This window comes from Manis pentadactyla, chromosome 10, assembly GCF_030020395.1.
Source record: "Manis pentadactyla isolate mManPen7 chromosome 10, mManPen7.hap1, whole genome shotgun sequence".
NCBI classification, from domain to species: Eukaryota; Metazoa; Chordata; class Mammalia; order Pholidota; family Manidae; genus Manis; species Manis pentadactyla.
The window spans coordinates 44889421-44909141 of NC_080028.1; positions in this window are offsets into that span (position 1 = coordinate 44889421).

A 19721-nucleotide genomic window follows, 5' to 3' on the forward strand; every position below is an offset into this window, starting at 1 on the left:
ATCATTTACTACTGTCTATTTATAATGGGGCTTTATACTCCAAATTGTATAAAAATAATTTACTAATGCTACAAATAAAGAATTAAATAATGAATCCAAATATAAATCTCTGGAAGTTAGAAAATACATATGGAATGAGATGAGATAGAGATACTTCATACCAATGCATATAAAACATAAAAAAGTTATACACAGAGGTAAAAAAATTATGCAAACATTAATGTATCCAATTATTTTATAAAATAATAGAACCAAAAATAAAGCAATTCCTGCTCATTATAAAATTTTTAAAACCCATAAAATTAGTCCAAAATTTGCAGAATATGGATTTTACTTATGATAGAAAATCAAATTTTACTTATGATAGAAAATAAAAGTTGATTCTTTAAAAAATTTCAAGAAAATTGATAAATTTCTATCAAACATGAATGAATATGAACAAAGGGCAACATATTTAAACTTCAAGATCAGAAAGAAGACATAAACACTAGTTCAGTAGAAATTAGAAAAACTTTATGGATGGTTATACTATCATGATTCCACAACAACAACAAAATAGGTAGACCTACAGCTAATGAACAAGCTTTTAAAAATTCATCAAGATGTGGAAAACTTAAACATCAATTTCTATATATTTGGGAAGACAAGATTAACCATTAATGAGGCAAAAGGACCAGACTACTTTACAGTGAACCATGGTAAACAATAGATAATCTCATCATGAGTTCAGTTATCCAAACAATAAAAAAATTCTCCCCAATGAATTGTATGAAGAGATCTTAATTTTTTGACAAAAATACCATTAAGACATTATAAGCCAAACTATTAAAGTACCCTGATGAGTATGGGTGACTACTTCAGCAGAACCCAACAAATAGCCAAAATTTACACTATGATCAGTTAAGATTTACTCTAATTATACAAGGGCAAAGATATATCATATAGATTGATAAATTATAGATTATAGGCAGGTGACAGATGATAGATAAATGTAAACATATTTGTATATAAATATATATATACACATGTATATATATATATATGTGTGTGTGTGTGTGTATGAATTTCAGCCTGATTTTATTGTAATAACAAATTAAAGAAAGAACATTATATGATTTTGATTAAGTTCAAACTATCAATGGATAAAATCAGCAATTTATCCTAAAAATTTCAAATAAAATGAGATTTTGATGAGCTATTAAAATGAGATTAAAAATATAAAGAAATACAATTTACACAACTATTTTAAACAATAAAACACCTGTACTTAATTAAAATCAGTAAACTAATAAAGATGTTCACCTTTATCACTGGTATTCCACATCCCACTGCAATATTTAAAATACAATAATGTATATAATAAAATAGTTGAGATTATTATCAGAGTGAAGTTATGAAACTACCCAGTTTAGAGAATCTGCAAGCCATTTATTTTCAAATTTTAAAATCTTTGAAATATAGATGTGTCTTATGAGTGGCATCTTAATGTTGTGTATATTTTAACTGGCAATGTTTTTACATTAAAATATATAAAATTATAACATGCACTTAAATGGAGTCAATGAAATATGTTATTTACCTCCTGAAAACATTATGTACCTAGAAAACAACAAAACTTAACAGGAAATTAATACATCTAATAAGAAAATTAAGTAACTTGAATGAATAAAGGGCATATTCAAACAAACATAGGTTGACAATATTTATTTTGTTTGTGTATGAATATAAAGTAAAACTTTCTCATTTCAGTTTTCTTGGTATCTAAAGCAATTATTAAATAAAAAGAAGTTTTCCTACTAACTTAAAATTTTCCCATGTTTACATAACTAGCAATATAAGCCCCCACTCATCAAAGCTATCAATATGACTGCTGGAGAATAAATCACATTATGGATGCAACTATATTATAAATATAAATTTGCCCACTCAATATATAAATTTAACAAAACTCTGTAATAAGAATCAACTTTTAAAATTTTTCTAATCTTATAAATTATCTCTGAGATTCTATGGAAAAAATAAATCTCATGAATGTACAACACATACATGAAAAATGAGTATTACTGAATAGAAACTTGCTTATATAATACCAAAACTTATCTTAATCAATTAAATCGAATTTGGTGTTGGCATAGGAGAACATAAAGTGATCAGTAGAGCGGCTTAGATTATGAACGTATAGACTAACAAATGGCTCTTATTTTATACAAAGGTTTATTTTGCTAGTTATGCAAAAGTGGGAAAATTTTAGTTTAGTAGGAAAATTATGTTTTTTAAATAACCTTAAGTTACAAAAGAAAACACAGAAATGATAGTTTTACTTTGTATGCACCCAAAAACAGCTTATACTCTAAATGGTTTAAAATGTTTAACATAAAAATACACAAGCAAAACCTTACTAGAAAACATATAATACCACAGTAACATAAAGGAATCAGAAATTATCTTACTTAAGAATTTAAAATGAGAAAGTGACAAAAGAAAGGGTACCCATTTAACAATAGGTACATTAACCATTTTGACTGACAAGACACCACTAAAATTTTTATAAGTGAAAAAATACTGTTGAATTGTATAACCCTGACAGACAGTGAGATGGTTTCTAAAGTTTACAAGTTCTTTTAAAAGAACAATGAAAATTGAAAAAAAATATAAGTAAAAGTAAGCAAAAAATGGAAACAAGCTAAAAGGTATAACAATTGTATATATGTACACAGCCAAGAGAGAAACACCTAATATATAAAACAAATATTCATAGACACAAAGGGAGAAATTGAGAGTAATACAACAATAGTGAGGACTTTACCACCCAACTTTATATCAATGAATAGATCTTCCAGACAGAAAATCAGTAAGAAAACTGTGAATTTATTTGCAATAACCTGGATGGACCTAGAGGATATTATTCTCAGTGATTTAAGCCAGGAGGAGAAAGACAAATATCATATGATATCACTTATATGTAGAGACTGAAAACAAAGCAAAATAAAATGAACAGAGCAGCAGTAGACTCATGGACACTGACAAGTGACTAGCAGTTACCATGGGGGATGGATTGAGGTGAGTGGGCAAAATAGGTGAAGGAGATAAAGAGGTACAAAATTTCAATCATAATATAAGTTAATCATGGGGAGGAAAATCATAGGGAATAGAGAGCATAGTCAATAGTTCTGTAACATAGTTCTATGTTGACAGTAACTACAGTAGCGGTGAGCATTTAATAATGTAGATAACTGTTGAATCACTATGTTATATACTTGCAACTAATATAATATTATATATCAAGTATTCTTAAATAAAATATAGATTACATATATAAAAGAAAGAAAACAGTTGCTTTGAACCATATATTAGATCAAATGGACTTACTAGATATGCAGACATGTCCCAAAACAGCAGAATACAAATACTTTTCAAGTGCTCACTGAACATGATCCAGGAGAGATCATGTTAGGCTACAAAAAAAACCTCAATAAATTAAGAAGATTGAGATTATATTAAGCATGTTTTCCAACCACAGTGGTATGAAACTGGAAATCAGTTACAAGAAAAATGCTGGAAAAATCACAAATGTATAGGCTAAACAGCACACTACTAAATAACCAACTGGTCAACAAAGAAATTGTAGGGGAAAATTAAAAAAATATTAGCAAATAATGAAAATAAAAACACAATAGTTCAAACTCTTTGGGATGCAGCAAAAGCTGCTCTACGAGGGAAGTTTGCAGCAATATAAGGTCTACCTTAAGGATAAGAAATATCTTAAAAAACAAATTGACACCACATCTAAAGGAAGTAGAAATAGAACAAAGCTCAAAGTTAGTTAAAAGAAGGAAATAATAAAGATCAGATCAGAAATAAACAAAGTAGAGACTAAAAAAACAACAAAAGATCAATGAAACTCAGAGCTGGTCCTTTGAAATATAAATAACATTGAAAAAACTTTAGCTAGACTCATTAAGAAAAAAAGAGGACTCAAAATCAGAAATAAAAGAGAAGTTACAAATGACACCACAGAAATATAAATGATTATAAGAGACTAATATGAAAAATTAATGCCAACAAATTGGAAAACCTAGTAGAAATGGATTTATTATTAGAAACAGGAAATTTTCCAAGACTATACCAGAGAGAAATAGAAAATCTGAAAAGATAGATTTCTAGTAAGTAAATTGAATCTGTTATCAAAAAACTTCATTTTATGTGATAAGTTTTTGAAATAATTTTATTTTTCACATCATAGGTAAATAGAAGACAAAATTAGTCATCTGATGCTCAAAGTAGATAATAGAAATGCAAATCAAAATGATTTAGGGTAGTTGTCTCATTCCTGTTGACTGTGCTGCAATCTCTAAGCTGGATATTTTCTTTCTATATTTTTACCCTCTAAGGATATTCATTATGATTTATATTCATCCTCAGAGCTGCATGTTTCAGACATTTTGCCAAGATTAGGACACAAGATTCCATAGTGATTCTACTGAATCTCTGTCTCCAAGGATCTTTTTGTTTATTCATTAAGTTGTAAGTTTGCTAAATAAAAGAATCTACCAACTTTATTAATGTAAAAACCTCTCTTGGTCCAGGGAACTCAGAATATCAAGACCTCCAAAACCTAAGACAATATTAAATTATTCTCAGAAATGCTCTTTTTTTTTTTATGTAAGCAGCATGAGAAAATACTCAATAGGTTCATAGCAGTCACAATCCATTTTGAGGAAAATTTTATAATTTTCGGTGATGAAAAACAGATCTATGCATCTTCAAACTGCATGTTAGAGTGAAATTTTGTGCAACAGAGACAAAAAGATGCAAATAAATTTTAGCTTTGAGAGCTACTTTTGATAAAAAATACATGAAGTTATATTTGATTGAGGAAGAAGTAAGTACAATAAAGTTTTTCTTTTCAGTGTCTTTTATAAGAAACACTCATAATTCCTATGTGAAAAATATATTGTATCTGTCTTAAACAAGAACTGTTAGTGTGAATTTTGACATTTTGTAATGAAACCAAGTTATTACATCATTTTAAAAATTCATTTTCATTTAATACATAAAAATCAAGAACATGTTAGTTTTTAATGCACTAGCTAGTGTAATACAATGTGTGAAATATCAAGACAATAAACTCCTACCTAATGCTCAATCATAACAACAAAAAAGATACACAATTTCACACAGGTAAATCCCAGGGGGAAATATGTTCTCAGCCTGGGGCAAATAACCCTTGAGACCTAAATTAGCCAAAGGAAGAAATAAAGTAAAAGAAACCCATTTATTGCTTACAAGCAGTCATCCACTCCTGCTCAATCTTGTCTCTGGCAACCCGGCTGCAAAGAGGGACCCCACCCAAACTCTCCAGTTTGATGTGCCCTTGCTCCCCCACGTAATCACCTATTGATATGGAGATGTACTACTTCTCTTCACCCTTTGAAAACACCTACTGATATGGAGATTCACTAAGGGAAGGTGAGAGATCCTGGAAATACTGCAATTTTACCCACAGTCCACCCCTCAAGAAATTTCACATTACAATTTACTCGCTCCCTTTCTTCAGCAGCAGAACTTGAGCAAGAAAATTGGAGTGCTACAATCAGACTAATAACATATAATAACAGGAATAAAATCATGATAACCCTCAAGCCAGAGGATTCAGCTAGGTTCAAAGTCCTACGCAGATCAAGTCTATAGCTCGCCCATTCCACAGGCAGTGGGTAGCTGAACAGGTAGGGAGTTCAGAGCAATCATCATGCGGTGGCTGCAGCCAGGGGACACATCCAGGCCACAAGGACTGTAGAAGAAAATAACCTTAAGGGAGGTAAGATCCATGTTTTCGTGACACCAGCATAGGCGAATCTTGTCCATAAGGTAGAATACATGAAAGAGTGTGGTCCTGTGATAGGACAGTGGCAGGAATGGGATCTCTCGTCCTGGTCTAGTGTACCAGACTTTCACTCCCCTCCCTGTTGGAGTTACAGATGGGTCAATATATAGAGTGATGGGAGGTACATGCATTGGCCATAAAGATAAAACAAAACTTCCCCATAAAATGCTCTTACCTCCTGGATATTTTGGGAACACTACCAGCATCTTTGGGGGTCACTCTGCTGTTACTCAAAGAACACACAGGAGGCCAGCTTCCAGACCTTTTCCCCAAGGTGCCAGAATGGCCAGCCAAGACTGGTACATGTGTCAAAATGTTGAGGGTGCCCTTCGCTCTCCTCATCACCAAATTTAATTGAGTGCTGATGATAGATAGCTTCTATCTCTAAACTATTAAATATTATTTCCCTGAACAGAGTCTCCAGAGTTAATGCGGCTGGGGCTGGCAAAAGGATGTTGCCCTGCTGGCCATAATCCTGGCTTCAATAACTCCTCTTTCGTTTGCTTATACAGTTGTATATTAGAGGCAGCAATGTGTGTTAGCATGTCCACAGGGCTTTAGGCTCATTTTGGGAGCTGCTCATTCAAACATCTTAGCTCTGTCCATAAGCTGTACTATTACTTTGGTTACTGACAAGCCCTGTAGACTATTTGTGTCAGACTTCAGGCAAGATTTCAACAAACTATTCTACCTCCTATCAAGGATGTCCAGATTGGGTTATACGGTACTTGAAACTTCTGCTTTATTCCTAATTGCTGCACCCATTCTTGTAGCACATGTCCAGTCAAGAGGGTACCTTGATCACTCTCAATCACCTGCAACTGGCCATAGGCTGCACAGAGGTGCTCCAGGCCCCTGTTGGTGGTTTGCTGATCTGCACAATATGCAGGAAAAGCAAACAATAGTCCAGTAGCTGTGTCCACACAAGTCATGGCATACCGCTACCCTTCTGATATGGGCAGAGGCCAGTATAGTCTATCGGCCATCTGACAAGGGGTATTGGCCCCTTTACTATTGTCCCATGTTGCTGTGGGACTCAGTGTAAGTCCCTCTTAGAGCACACAAGGCACTCCTTCTGGTCTCTGCTGACCTCTTCAATGGTCAACAGCAGGTGCCAATGAGCTACAACACACATTATCTTTTGCCGCATGTGCATAAATGCTGATGTAACCATTGGGCTACACCTGAAGCAGGTTTCCTTCTTGCCAACTCACTTTGGCCAAGGGTCTGCTTCATCATTCCCTGGGATGCCAAAGGCAAATGGCCAGTCACATGATATATGGTGACTGTCTTAGTCTGACCAGAGGCTAGTAGGTCTTGCCACAACTCTTGTCCCAAAAGCAGATGGTAACCAACATCCAGTTGTCATAATACCATATCAGTGACCACAGGGTCAAGCACTGAAGACGGCCTAACCGTCAGTGCAGACAACTACAGTGGAGGGCTCCCCGGTGATGATGAGCCATACTGCCTGCAACTCGGCCCACTGACTGCTCTTGCCCTCTGTGTCCTCCATCCATATTGTCTCCAGCTGAGGACGGAAAGCCACTGCCCTCCATTTTGAAGGCAGCCCATGACCGGAGCCATCTGTGTACCAAGCATCTTCAGGCATAGGGGCTTTTCCTTCCCACTAAAGACTGTCTGCTACCAATCACTTTTAAGCAAGTTCTTCCTATTTTCCACTGGTATATGTCACTGACCCCAATAGGTGTTGGATTTCACCACTTAAAGAGATAGTGGAAAGGGTGCTGTGCTGCTGAAAATATGAACCCCATTTGGACAGTGCAGGCATCTTAGGCATGCCACCCATGGCCTTCTGTTCTAGTCTCCCACACTTCCCACAATGAGATAAGTGGTTATTTCCTTGGTCAGAGCTGTTCCAGGGATGAGATCTATAACCAGCAAGGTGTGGTTCAGAGCAGTCAGTGGCTTCTCTGTCAAGGTATACCATACCTCTTCTCTGTTCCATAGTTGTGACCGGAACCCAATTGGTTGTCATGTCCATTCAAGCCATGGACAAAGTTCCCAACCATAACCATCTTTGGCTACATGAACATCTAGCTCACACGGCCTTGATGAGTAAATTTCTCTCAAGGCCTGTACAGCCTTCACTGCTCACTTAGTAGCAATAAAAGCAGCAGCTGCATATGTTTCATCTCAGTCCCACCTTTTGCCTTTCATACCAACTGGTATAAGGGCTTCAGAATTTGTGCAAGTGCAGGATAAATACTCTCCAGTAGACCAAGAGACCCAGAAACTCATGTAATACTGCCACAGTGGTAGGGATAGGGAAAGCCTGGACCTTGTCTATGACTGCTTCAGAAAGAACTTAAGTTTTACCCAACCAGAAATGCACTCAGAACTTTAATGACAAAGCAGGTACATGACCGTGATGCTGTTCACAGTGCATCCTTCCTTCTATAGATGTTGCAGCAGTCTAGAAACTGCCCTTTCAATATCTTTGAGAGAATCAGATGTGAGCATAATATTATCAGTGTAGTGATAGAGCCACACCAATTGCAGTTTCCTCCATGTGGCCAAGTCCTGGGCTTCAAGTCTGTGAAAAATGGTGGAACTTTGGAGGATTCCTATGGAAGGACAGTGATTGTCCACTGCAGTCCTCCCCCATGAAGGCAAACTGTTCCTGACATCTCTGAGCTATATCAGTAGAGAAGAAAGCATTAGTAAGATCCACAGCATAATGATTCATCCCTAGTTCACGACTGAGTGGGTCCATAAGGGCTGCTATAGAGGGGACAGCAGCATGCAAAGAGGGTGTGACTTTATTTAATTCCCTATAATCCACAGTCGTATGCCAGAAACCATCTGGCTTTTCACTGTCTACACCAGGAAATTAAATGGATCATGAGTGGGCTTTATGATGCCTACTTTCTCCAAATCCTGTAGAGTTTCTCCAAATTCCTTGTGTCCCCCAGGCAATTTATACTGTTTAACATTCGTCACCACCAAGGTACATTCAGAGCTGCAAGTAGGTGCTTAGCATGTCCCCTCAGACTGGCCTTTACCATACATACCCAGAGCCTGACCTCACCTGTAGTTGTCTGTAGCCACAGGCCCTGCTGGATATCTACCTACAACATATATTCAGAGATGGGAGAAATGTACACAGTGTACTCTTTTGGAGATAAACACCCTATTCCCAATGGGATTTGGGCTCTCTGCCCTCTAATTGCCTTACCCCCATAGCCATCTATCACAGCAGGGGTCCTGAGAAAACACTCAGGGTTGCCATAAATCAGAGAACACTCAGCTCCTGTGTCCAACAACACCGGGACACGTTGACATTCACAGAGGACCAATGAATCGCTAATTCAACATGTGGCCTCTGGGCCACATGACATCCCCGAAGGTGAGGACCATGACCCTCCCCCTCAGTTGAACCACAATGCCCAGTCATCCTCCTGTGGGGGTGAAGGCCCAGGAGAATCCTGAGTACTGTCCCCCAGGAAGTTTTGCAGGTACATAGGCTGGGCATGAAGCTTTGGCTCCAGTTTCCATGTCCTGTACCTCAGCAGCTGGAACTGCTGCTCTGGCTTTAATTGGTGACATAATTATAACAAGATCCTATTGGGCTCTCCGTCAAGTTTTTCTTTCACTGCCCTGGCCTGTATCAAATCAACACACACCTTGGACCTTGAGACCTTCACAGGGCCTTTTGTACTTCTCCTTCAGTTGTAGTCCATTCTTCCTTCCATGCTCTTATTATTTCAACCTCCCCAGATCTGCTAAAGTAGGACTGGCCTCACTTATGGGTTGGCCTATGTGGGAGTCACAAAAAGTCACTAGGGTCCCAAAGAGAGATGATGGAAATATATGGATTACCAGATTTCTCATTCATACGGTGAATAACTCCTCATTGGTGCTGTGTGGGCCCATATTATAAACGATATTTTACATGCCCAACTCCCATAACATCTGCTGGAGCTCTGGATACATTTTTCAGCCTGTGGGTAAGTATGGTAAATCACCCTGATTAGGCCAAACTGCTCTGATGGCTACTGTCAGTCAGTCCAGATGCACCTGACACCCTGAGGTGTGACAGGCACTTTGCAACCACTGTCAGAGGAAAGGGTGCATCATAAGGGAAACCAGTCTACCCATTTCAGAAGCCAACGCATCAATGCTTTCCACCCCCATATCCCGGAGACACAAAAGCCATGGCGGCAGAGGGTCTGACGGCTTCTGCAGAAATCAGATGCTCACATCCACCAGCTCATCCTGGGTAGAGCATGGAGGGCTCCACAATCTTAAGAGGGAGCTGCTCCTCTCCCTGAGGAGCCTTGATTGTTGCATTTTTTATTTTCTTAATTATAATCTGGAAACTTCATACAGGAGGGGCTGGTGCCTCTAGCAGAAGCCTCAGCAATAGTTTGGCCCTCAGCCCCACCCTGTCATCCTCTCCTGAGATCTCCTGTACCATCTCCAGGGCTGAAGGCACCTCTCCTGCAAAAGAACCCCACCAAACCTCTTTGGTCTGGTGCATGTTCACTCCCCACTCCCTTTATATTCACCTATTGACATGGAGATGCCCTACTTCTCTCCACCCCTTGGAAACACCTATTGACATGGATATTCACTAAGGCCAGGCAAGAGATTCTGTAAATATTGCAATTTTACCCACAGCAGCCAAGAAATAAAACATTAGAGGGTGATAGAAAAAAGTAATGTTAATATGTTGTTAATTATTTAAACCAAACAATATGTGGTTGTTATTGTATCTTATCTCCTTTTATAAATGTTTTAAAACCCTACTAACAACAGTTTCAAAAACAGGGTTACTGAATAATTTCTACAAAATTTATCTGCTTGAGATTTGAATAAAATCACTACTAATGACTGGCTATGTGTAAGACAAGCACAATGCCCTCTCACCTCTATTTGCCACTGAGTCAGATGGCTGGGGCAGAATGTCCTCACCTATTGTTTCAAAATGTGCAGCTTCTACCTCGGCAGGAACATCAAGCCTGTTTAAGGAAACTCCCTCATCTTAGTCAGATTCTTCAATCTGTGTTTATCATGAATGAAACAACTATTCGTACTCATCTGAATCCTGTGTCTACTTCTCAATTTGTTCCAAACTCACATTGAGAATATATGTGATTAAATAATACCAATTAGTAGACAGGTTGTTTAGAAAACTAATATCACGGATGTCCTATACATATGTGACCAAGCTGGGAGCCCAGTAATAAAGCAGGCCTGAATAGAAAATGATTTTTCACCATTGGTTAAAGAAGTCAGAAATCAGTAATGTGACAGCAGTTAAATCCATTGTTATCACTGATGACTTGATATTCAGAAGCTGAAATCTACACCCTTCATTTAGTCTTGTATTTAGGCTAGGGAACTCTCACATGGGAAAAAAAGCAAAGGTCAAATCTTAATTGAAGAATATATATTGCCTAAATTTAAGCTGATCGATTAATAGCATAGGTTATGGAAGAATCAAAGAATCAGAGAAGCTAAATATCTCAGAAATCTGAAGTTGAACCACAGCCATAGGGTGAGGATACCTGCTCAGATTCTTTCTTCTGGTTGAAACGTGGAAGGCCATTAAATATTTCTGGTCCAAGTTGGGGGCTGAAACTTGGAGAACCTTTCTCTCAAGTACTCTTAAATTTTGAGAAATCAATTCAGAGCCCTCCAGGTTCTTAATGGGCTCATATGAGGAAGCTTTGCATAGAACAGGTGTTTGGCAATTAGAAAAATGCCTAGGGGCAGGCTTTTCTCAATGAGTTTGAATATCCATATTATAGGGCTCTTTTTTATTTTCACCTCTCCGACTTTTACTTCTTTTTCCATTTCCACTTGCTCTTTATTTCTATATACTGGTAACCTTATTTTTTTAAATTTAATGTTACAGTTTTTATAGCATATCATTCATTATAGTAATTTATATCATTGTATTATTAGTATTCAGAATGCATATCATATAAATGCATTACATTTCACTTTTATCTTTGTACTTTGTTAATGAAATAAGTCTTCCTCAAATTTCATACTGATAAGTATTTCTTGTGAGGTTCTTTGAAAGCATGTCTGGAGAGTCAGACACATTTACTTGAATAAATAGTTCCTGTAAAAAATCAATAAACTAGTTTTGAGTCCTAGTTCTACTACTTGCTAGCAGTAATTCACTTTTCTAAACTTTCATTTCTCCACATTATTCAGTGTAAGTTATGACTACAGACATAACTTGTAGCACTTTTTTCAGGATTATCAATATTACACATTTTCAACAAATTCTTGCTTGCATTTTATTTCCTTCAGATATTTAGAAATAAATATTTTAACAGGATTGTTACTCATAGCCATGCCTTTGTTTATCTCTTGTTCACAGATTAATGTCAAATTTTGCTTCTTTGTTTTTTCTCCTCACATATTAGTTCTCATTTTTTTGTTATAATTTAAAGTTATTTTATTTTATACACATGCCATAGAAGATGACTTTATATTGTTGACATCAGATAAGAGAATATTCAATGAGACTGTGGTTGAATTTGAAGAGTAAGTAATATAGCCTGTGATCTCCTTCATCTGTAAGGAGAGATGTACCTTGTTAGCTCGAGTTGTTTTGTTTCTTGTAAGGGAATTTGAATGTTCATAGAAGGATGCAGAAGAAGCTGAGTAGACAAAGGGATGGTCTGGAGCAGTTATCCATTTACGACCTCTCAGTTGCAAATGAAGCTTTCAATATGTGCTGTGTAATACGCAAGATAATTCCCTTAAGTATTTCTCCTTTAAAATGGGTGTGATGTTCAGTTTTCTCAGAGGGCACTGGAGGGACATTGCAGGACTATTAGGTTTCCTGCATTTCTGGCCTGGACCACAGGTGGCCCAGAAGACACAGTGACCTTCCCTCTTCAGTCTGGCTGCCCTCTCCTGGGAACTGAAGCCTTGTACAGCCAGCTGTCGTCCCAACTCCATCAGCAAGCCCTGGAATGGGCTGCATGCAGCTACACCTTTAGGAGGTTCCCACAAGTATACATGCAGCACATGTCTTCTTCAGGGTCAGAGAATAAGTTATTCCATTTGCAAGCCCATGTACCTTGGAGGCTTTGTGCCTCTATGGCCCCCTGGCGTCTGCATCCTCACACTCTTCTTTGCTAATTGCCTGCTTCCTTACCTGCACCCTGAAAGGTTTGCTTGGCAACTACAGAGCAACTGTGGTTTGGCAAAACCAGTGAATTCCTCTGCAGCTTATTGCCTGAACTCCAATGAGGTCTGACCCACTCTCAGGTCTTTCATTCTTTGGCTACTATCCCTTAGCCCTTGGGTACCATATTGACTTTCCTTATATCTTTTTTTTGTGGTATCATTAATCTACAGTTACATGAAGGACATTATGTTTACTAGGCTCCCCCTTCATTAAGTCCCCCCAACATACCCCTTCACAGTCACTGTCCATCAACATAGTAAGTTGCTGTAAAATCACTACTTGTCTTCTCTGTGTTGCACAGCCCTCCCCATGCCCCCCGCCTCTACACATGTTAATCATAATGCCCCCTTTATTTTTCCATGCCCTTATCCCTCCCTTCCCACCCATCCTCCCCAGTCTCTTTCCCTTTGGTAACTTTAGTTATCATTTTGTATCATCAGAAGTTTCAAATCATCATATTGGAAAATTATCTACTATGCAACCAATATTTGTCTAGATGCCAAGCATAAAGCATACAAGAATTTGGTATACGAGTCAGACATTATCCAGGGCATTTTCCACTGAAAGTAGAATGAAAACAAGTAAACCCTGGTAAGGTATGAAAGCAGTGAGTAAGTGATGACACTAGTGTGAATGGGTCAGCCTAACCCAGGACTGGTGGTGCTTAGTGGAATCATAAGAAAAGGTTAGCAAAAAATTCCTCGTAGGAATGTCATTTAAACTGGAGGACCCTGGGAATTTGGGAGGTGAAATATGGGGGAGAAATTCCTGCCTACCTGGGCCATGGTATGAGAAGTGGCCTGAAGTAAGAGAACAAGGATCAGAAGTTTTAATATGTTGCACTATAGAGGTGAAAGTTGGTGCAGAATGTAACAAGTTATGAAATTCTGATATTTCTTTAGGGTATTACCATTAGATGCTATAGTTCTTGGGGTAAGGGGATCCCCTGGCCTGGGCAAGTTCGCTATGAATCTGGTGAAACATAAAGAGGACATGGGGAAGAGCAGGTTGGAAGAAAGAGGTCTTATTGCTCACAGCTTGCTCGAGTTTGTGAGCCAGTCCTCGCTCCTTCCATCCCTTCTGGCTGTGGCTCACGCTCTATCCCTCAGACCGCCCCTTCCACCAGGATCTCCATGGATGGGTCCGTGAAGACTGGTGTGCTCCACACCAATTAGGTACCATGGAGAGGAGGGGAGAATGGCCGTTTTCTCTCCACCCCTTGACAGGAGAGGGTCTGCTGTGGCAAACACCCACTGCTATGTAAATGGACTAAAGCCAGGAGGGAAATTATGGAAACTTTGGGTAAACACTTCCATTTACCCCACATGTGCATAATTTTGCCTTTAAAATGACATTTTCTTTTTTTTAATAAAGCAAATCATCACATTGATATTGATATTCACATTATATTCTGTTTCTCTTTTTTTCCATTCCAGAATATTTGCCTTACTGGTTATGAAACTATCACTCATCTAGTCCTATGTTAGTTTTCTGGGTCTAGCTGCTGATTGCTTAAATACTCCACATTCAAGAGTTCACATTTCATTTGGTACATCAATATCAATCTCTTTTATGTAACTTTAGAAGATTTATCTTTAACAGGAAATACCAGCGCATTTTTCTCTTCATTTTAACTGAATTCATGTCCCTTTCACAATCTTTAAATAACTTTTCTATTGGATTGGATCCAGTCAGTAAAATATGTGAATCTTGTGATTTTAAAGATTCCTCAGTAGTAAATGCTTCCTTCAAATCCTAAATTGTATATTTATTCCTTGTTTTAAAATGTATCTTGGGTTTATGAAATATTTCCTTGTTACACTTAGAAAATTGATTCTTTTTTTCAATATTATGTCTCTTCTTATTTGAGTAAGATGGGAGATTTCTTGTTTTCTCTTTTTTTGTGTGTTTTATTTGGAAGAATGTTGTGCACCATGGCAATAATATTTTATGATAAATTACCCAATCCTTTCAGCATTGGTAAGGAAATATTAAGAAGTCATGCTTAGATTTCCTGAAACACCTATTCTCACTTTTTTTCATTAAGATTATCATCTCAAAGAGGTTTCTTTATAAGGTGATGAAAGGGGTGACTTGACCAGCATCGGTACTGAATGGAAGGCCATGCCAAGACCAGGAAAAGAGAAAATTAGATAGAAACTGAAGAAAATATGCTTAGGGACACTGACATCAATGTTCCCCTAATTCATTGAGAATAACGTAAATCTTTTCACTAAGTCATTAAAGGCCTGTTTCACTTCTTTGTTCTTCAGAGTGTAAATAAGTGGGTTTAACATGGGGGAAATGGAAGTAGTGAGTATTGACACTCCATTATTAATGGCCATTTTATCTTTTGCTGAAGGTTTGATATAAACAAAGATGCAGCTGCCATAGGTGATGGAAACCACGATCATGTGGGAAGAGCAGGTGGAAAAGGCTCTTGTCCTCTGATGGGCAGAGGGGAGTCTCAGAGCTGTTCTGATGATGTACATGTAGGATAGGACCACACACACCAGAGTCATGAGGAAAGTCATCACAGCACAGACAATAACCATCTGCTCTATGAGCCATATATCTGAGCATGAGATCTTCAGCATAGGGTTAGCATCACATGCAAAGTGGTCAATGGCATTAGAGGCACAGAATTCCAGGTCCAGTGCCAAGGTAAGTGGTGGTGATATGATCAACAAAGAAGTCATCCAACAGCAGAAGATAAACTTTTTACAGACCCTGTAGTTCATAATAGTCATGTAATGCAGGGGTTTGCAGATGGCCAGGACATGGTGGCCAGGAGAAAAAATTCTGTTACTGCAAAAACATCTGTAAAAAATAGTTGGCATATACAAGCATTATAGGTAATAGTCCTGTTACCTGTTGATATACTGCACAAGAATCTAGGAATGCAGGCAGAAGTGAATGAGATTTCTAGAAAGGAAAAATTTTGGAGAAAAAAGTACATCGCAGTTCTAAGGTGAGAATCCACTAATGTGAGGAAGCTGATGCTTAGGTTTCCAGTTACACTCAACATGTAGGTGATCGGTAGAAATATCAAAATCAGAATCAGTAGCTGAGGGTCATCTGTCAATCCCAGGAGGATGAAACTGGTGAGAGATGTGTGGTTTCTCATTCCTGTGTCCTGACTTTTGCCCAATCTACATGTAACGCTGAGGGCACTAAGATCTGAGATGATGGTGGGAAAAGAATGTGTTACAATGGATTTTGTTCAGAAAAGCCAAGCAATGCATTTTATTTTACTTAATAATGAATTTTAAAATAATTCATATGCTCAACTCTGTTAATAATGTATCATCAATTGGTTAGAAACCTGGCCTTCAAATGTTTTTACTACAACATATGGTAAGATAGACATTTTTCATGTAGCAGCCCTGTGTACATGCTCACACACACACACAAATACATAGACACATACATGTATAACAAAATGTGAGTAAAATACTAATAACCCTTAGGTGCCCTGCTCTCTGCTATTTTATTTGCTAATGTATCTCATTAAAAATAAATACAAATATCATCTAATAGATTTTATAGTGTAGTAAATGGTCATGACCCATGTTCAAAAAAAACTTTTTATGGATCTTTTATATAATATAGTTTGAGGAAAAGATTATTTTCCATGATAGTTTTTTAAATGTGTACTGTCTGTTTAATTTGCACTTTGGAATAATTTGGTTCATAGCACACTTGTCCCCCTTAAGAATATTTCCCTTATCACTAAATAAAATTTTACTCAGTGTCACTATCTGTTTGTGACCTTTTTTTCCTGAATAAATTAAAAACATATGAGGTGTGTTTGTGATACAAGATGCTTTTAGATCCATCTACCAACACAGTTGAAAACCCTGTTCCACTGCACAAGTCATCCTACGTGGCTACTTGTCTGGAAAAAAGTGTCATCTAACCATTTATGTTTTTTCCCCTCTAGCTTACTACATCCATTTACCGACCTTCAACAGCTGTTTTACATAATGAAATATTCTCCTTTGGTTCATCTACTTGGCAAGAGGGAATGCAAAAAGGGGGCTTCGTGTCAGGTGTTTTGAGCTGGAATTAATGCATTGAATACCTTGAGTCACTCTTGGACTCTAGTTCATAAACATGACTCAGATATTACTGAAACTGATCATGGCTTTTCACTTTGCCCAATTTGAACAAATGAAAATATTCAGAATTTTGTAGAATTTAATTTTATGTGTAGGTGTAAGCAATTTCACATGGAAGGGGCGAATTTTTAAACCACCCCACTCTATCTCAGCTCTTCCTCCTAGATCCCCTGTTTCTGTCACTCAGTGTTATCAGTTTTCTATACCAAAAATTTACTGCTTACATCTCATCTTCTTGTCATGGTTTTAATACAAAATTTTACCTTTAAATCAGATTATATTGACAACTGCTTAATAATATTCTATTTCTAATTTCTTCTCCATATCATTTATCTTAGGCAATATCACAGTTTATATGATGCTAAACACCATTTTAATTGGTTCACTATTGTTTAAATTTTTCAGAAACTTCTAGTTTTTAAATGTGAAATTCATCCTTTTAGCAGTCAGGAGTTTCTAAAATCTGTGTTCAGCCTCATTAATCCAAACACTTCCTGCAATTCCTTGACATTAACCCTAATCCAAAAACTAAGCTTTTTCACATGACAGTCACTCACTTGAATTTTCCTTCATTCTCCCCTATGCAAATTGTATTTATGCGCTATTCAAATGTACGCCATTTTCCAGAGCAACCCTCAAATCTATTCTCCATTTCCCTCCCCTCATCTACTCTGCCCAAAATGATTTTTTCTATTTCTATAAATCCCTTTAGGTATTATTTTAATTCCACATATTCTGTCATTTTCCCACAAGGTTTGAATTTGTTTATGTTCTATATACATATTAATTTTTTCTCTACAATTCTCCAAGGTCAAATATTTTTGACAAAGGAACCATTTAAAAATGTTCCTCATAGTACATACCAGTTTATCATCTCTATATTACTTTTCAATTGTAGAAATTGATTCGACTGCATGACCTGAACTTATTTTATAAGAAGTCTCATGTAGCCCAATAACATATGATTATGGAAGCTTTTAATATTTATAAATTATTTCCTTAATATACTCAACTTTTCTCCAATAATTCTAATGAAACCACATTCTCTGTTCCTAATTAGGTATCATCTAATTTGGTATCACCTAGACCTCACACTATAATTGTTCACACTATTTCTCCTGCTTCTGTCCAAGACCTAACAACATTCTTTTCATTTACTCATTCAACAATTACTGAGTAAACATTATACCAGGTACTGTTTTATCAACAGATAGGACAAGATTTCAGGTCTTACAGAGCTTGTATTTCAGTATTAGAAAGGAAAAAGAGGGTGCTTATATGAAAGCAGGACCACCTAAATTCATCCTTTCCCTTAGTTTCTAGAACCCTTAAGTACAGGCCTTGTTACAAAATAAAAATAAATATATTAACATTATGAGGTATGTCCAAGGAACAACAAAACCAACTAGAAGACCTCCCAGTGGCCAAAGCTGGGACGATTTTGGTAACAAAATAAATGGAACAGTATTAGATCACAATCCAAAGTGTAAAATAAATAGCTATGAATCCATACTGATAAAAATAAATGACTGAACAAGTTAAGGAGAAGAGAAGAATCTCCTATTGCAGAAGAATTCAAAATAACTTATAAAGATACTCCATCCTAAAGGAAGGGAAGGCTTTACAGTGGAGAAACTGACAAACACTCTCTCAGTGATCCAGGTCAATAACAATCACAAGTCAGGATGATGGTATGTATCCCTGACATCATGTGATAAAGGTGCCACGTTCCCTCTGTGATCTTCCCAATAGCATCAGGCCAATTCCAACAGTGGGACATCCTGTGAAGTACCTGACCCGTAACTCCTCAAAACTGTCAAGGTCTCAGATACAAGGCAAGTGTGCCAAACCGCCACAGCCAAGAGAAGCCTAAGGACGTGTGACAACTAGATGTAGCACAGTGTTCTGGCTGCATCCTGGAGTAGAAAAAGATATGAGGTGAAAACTAAGGAAGTCTGAATAAACTATGTTCTTTATTTAATAGGGATGTATCACTATTGGCCCATTAATAGTAACAAATGCATCATGCTAAGCAAAGATGTTAAGAGAAGAAACTTGGTATGTGATACATGGAGACAATGTATATATACTATACAATTTTTCTGTAAACCTAAAATGGTTCTTTATATAAGGTCTATGAAAAAATAAACACAATCCTCAAGTTAAATGACAGCTATTTTCTCCATGCTGAGAAAAGTATATAGCTTCTTAAATAATGGATGAGAAAGAAAATGTAAATATCTCCTTTGCAGGTTGCTGAGTGCAGGGATGCCATTCAACCACACTGTTCCTTCTCTCTGGTTCTTTTCCTTAGCCTGCTGATGACCCGTGTTTGATGCTCCCTTTGCAACTTTCTTAACAATCTCTCTGGAGATTTAACATCTCTTAACATCTATTTAAGTTTTGTCCTTGAAGATGGCAACAAAAGCCTTTATTAGTCCCTCAGAAGCAGGACCCCCAGGGAATGTATTGTTTGTAGGCACAATTATCCCAAAGTGGCTGCTCTAAAGATAGGAGGAAAACTTTGTTACTTTAA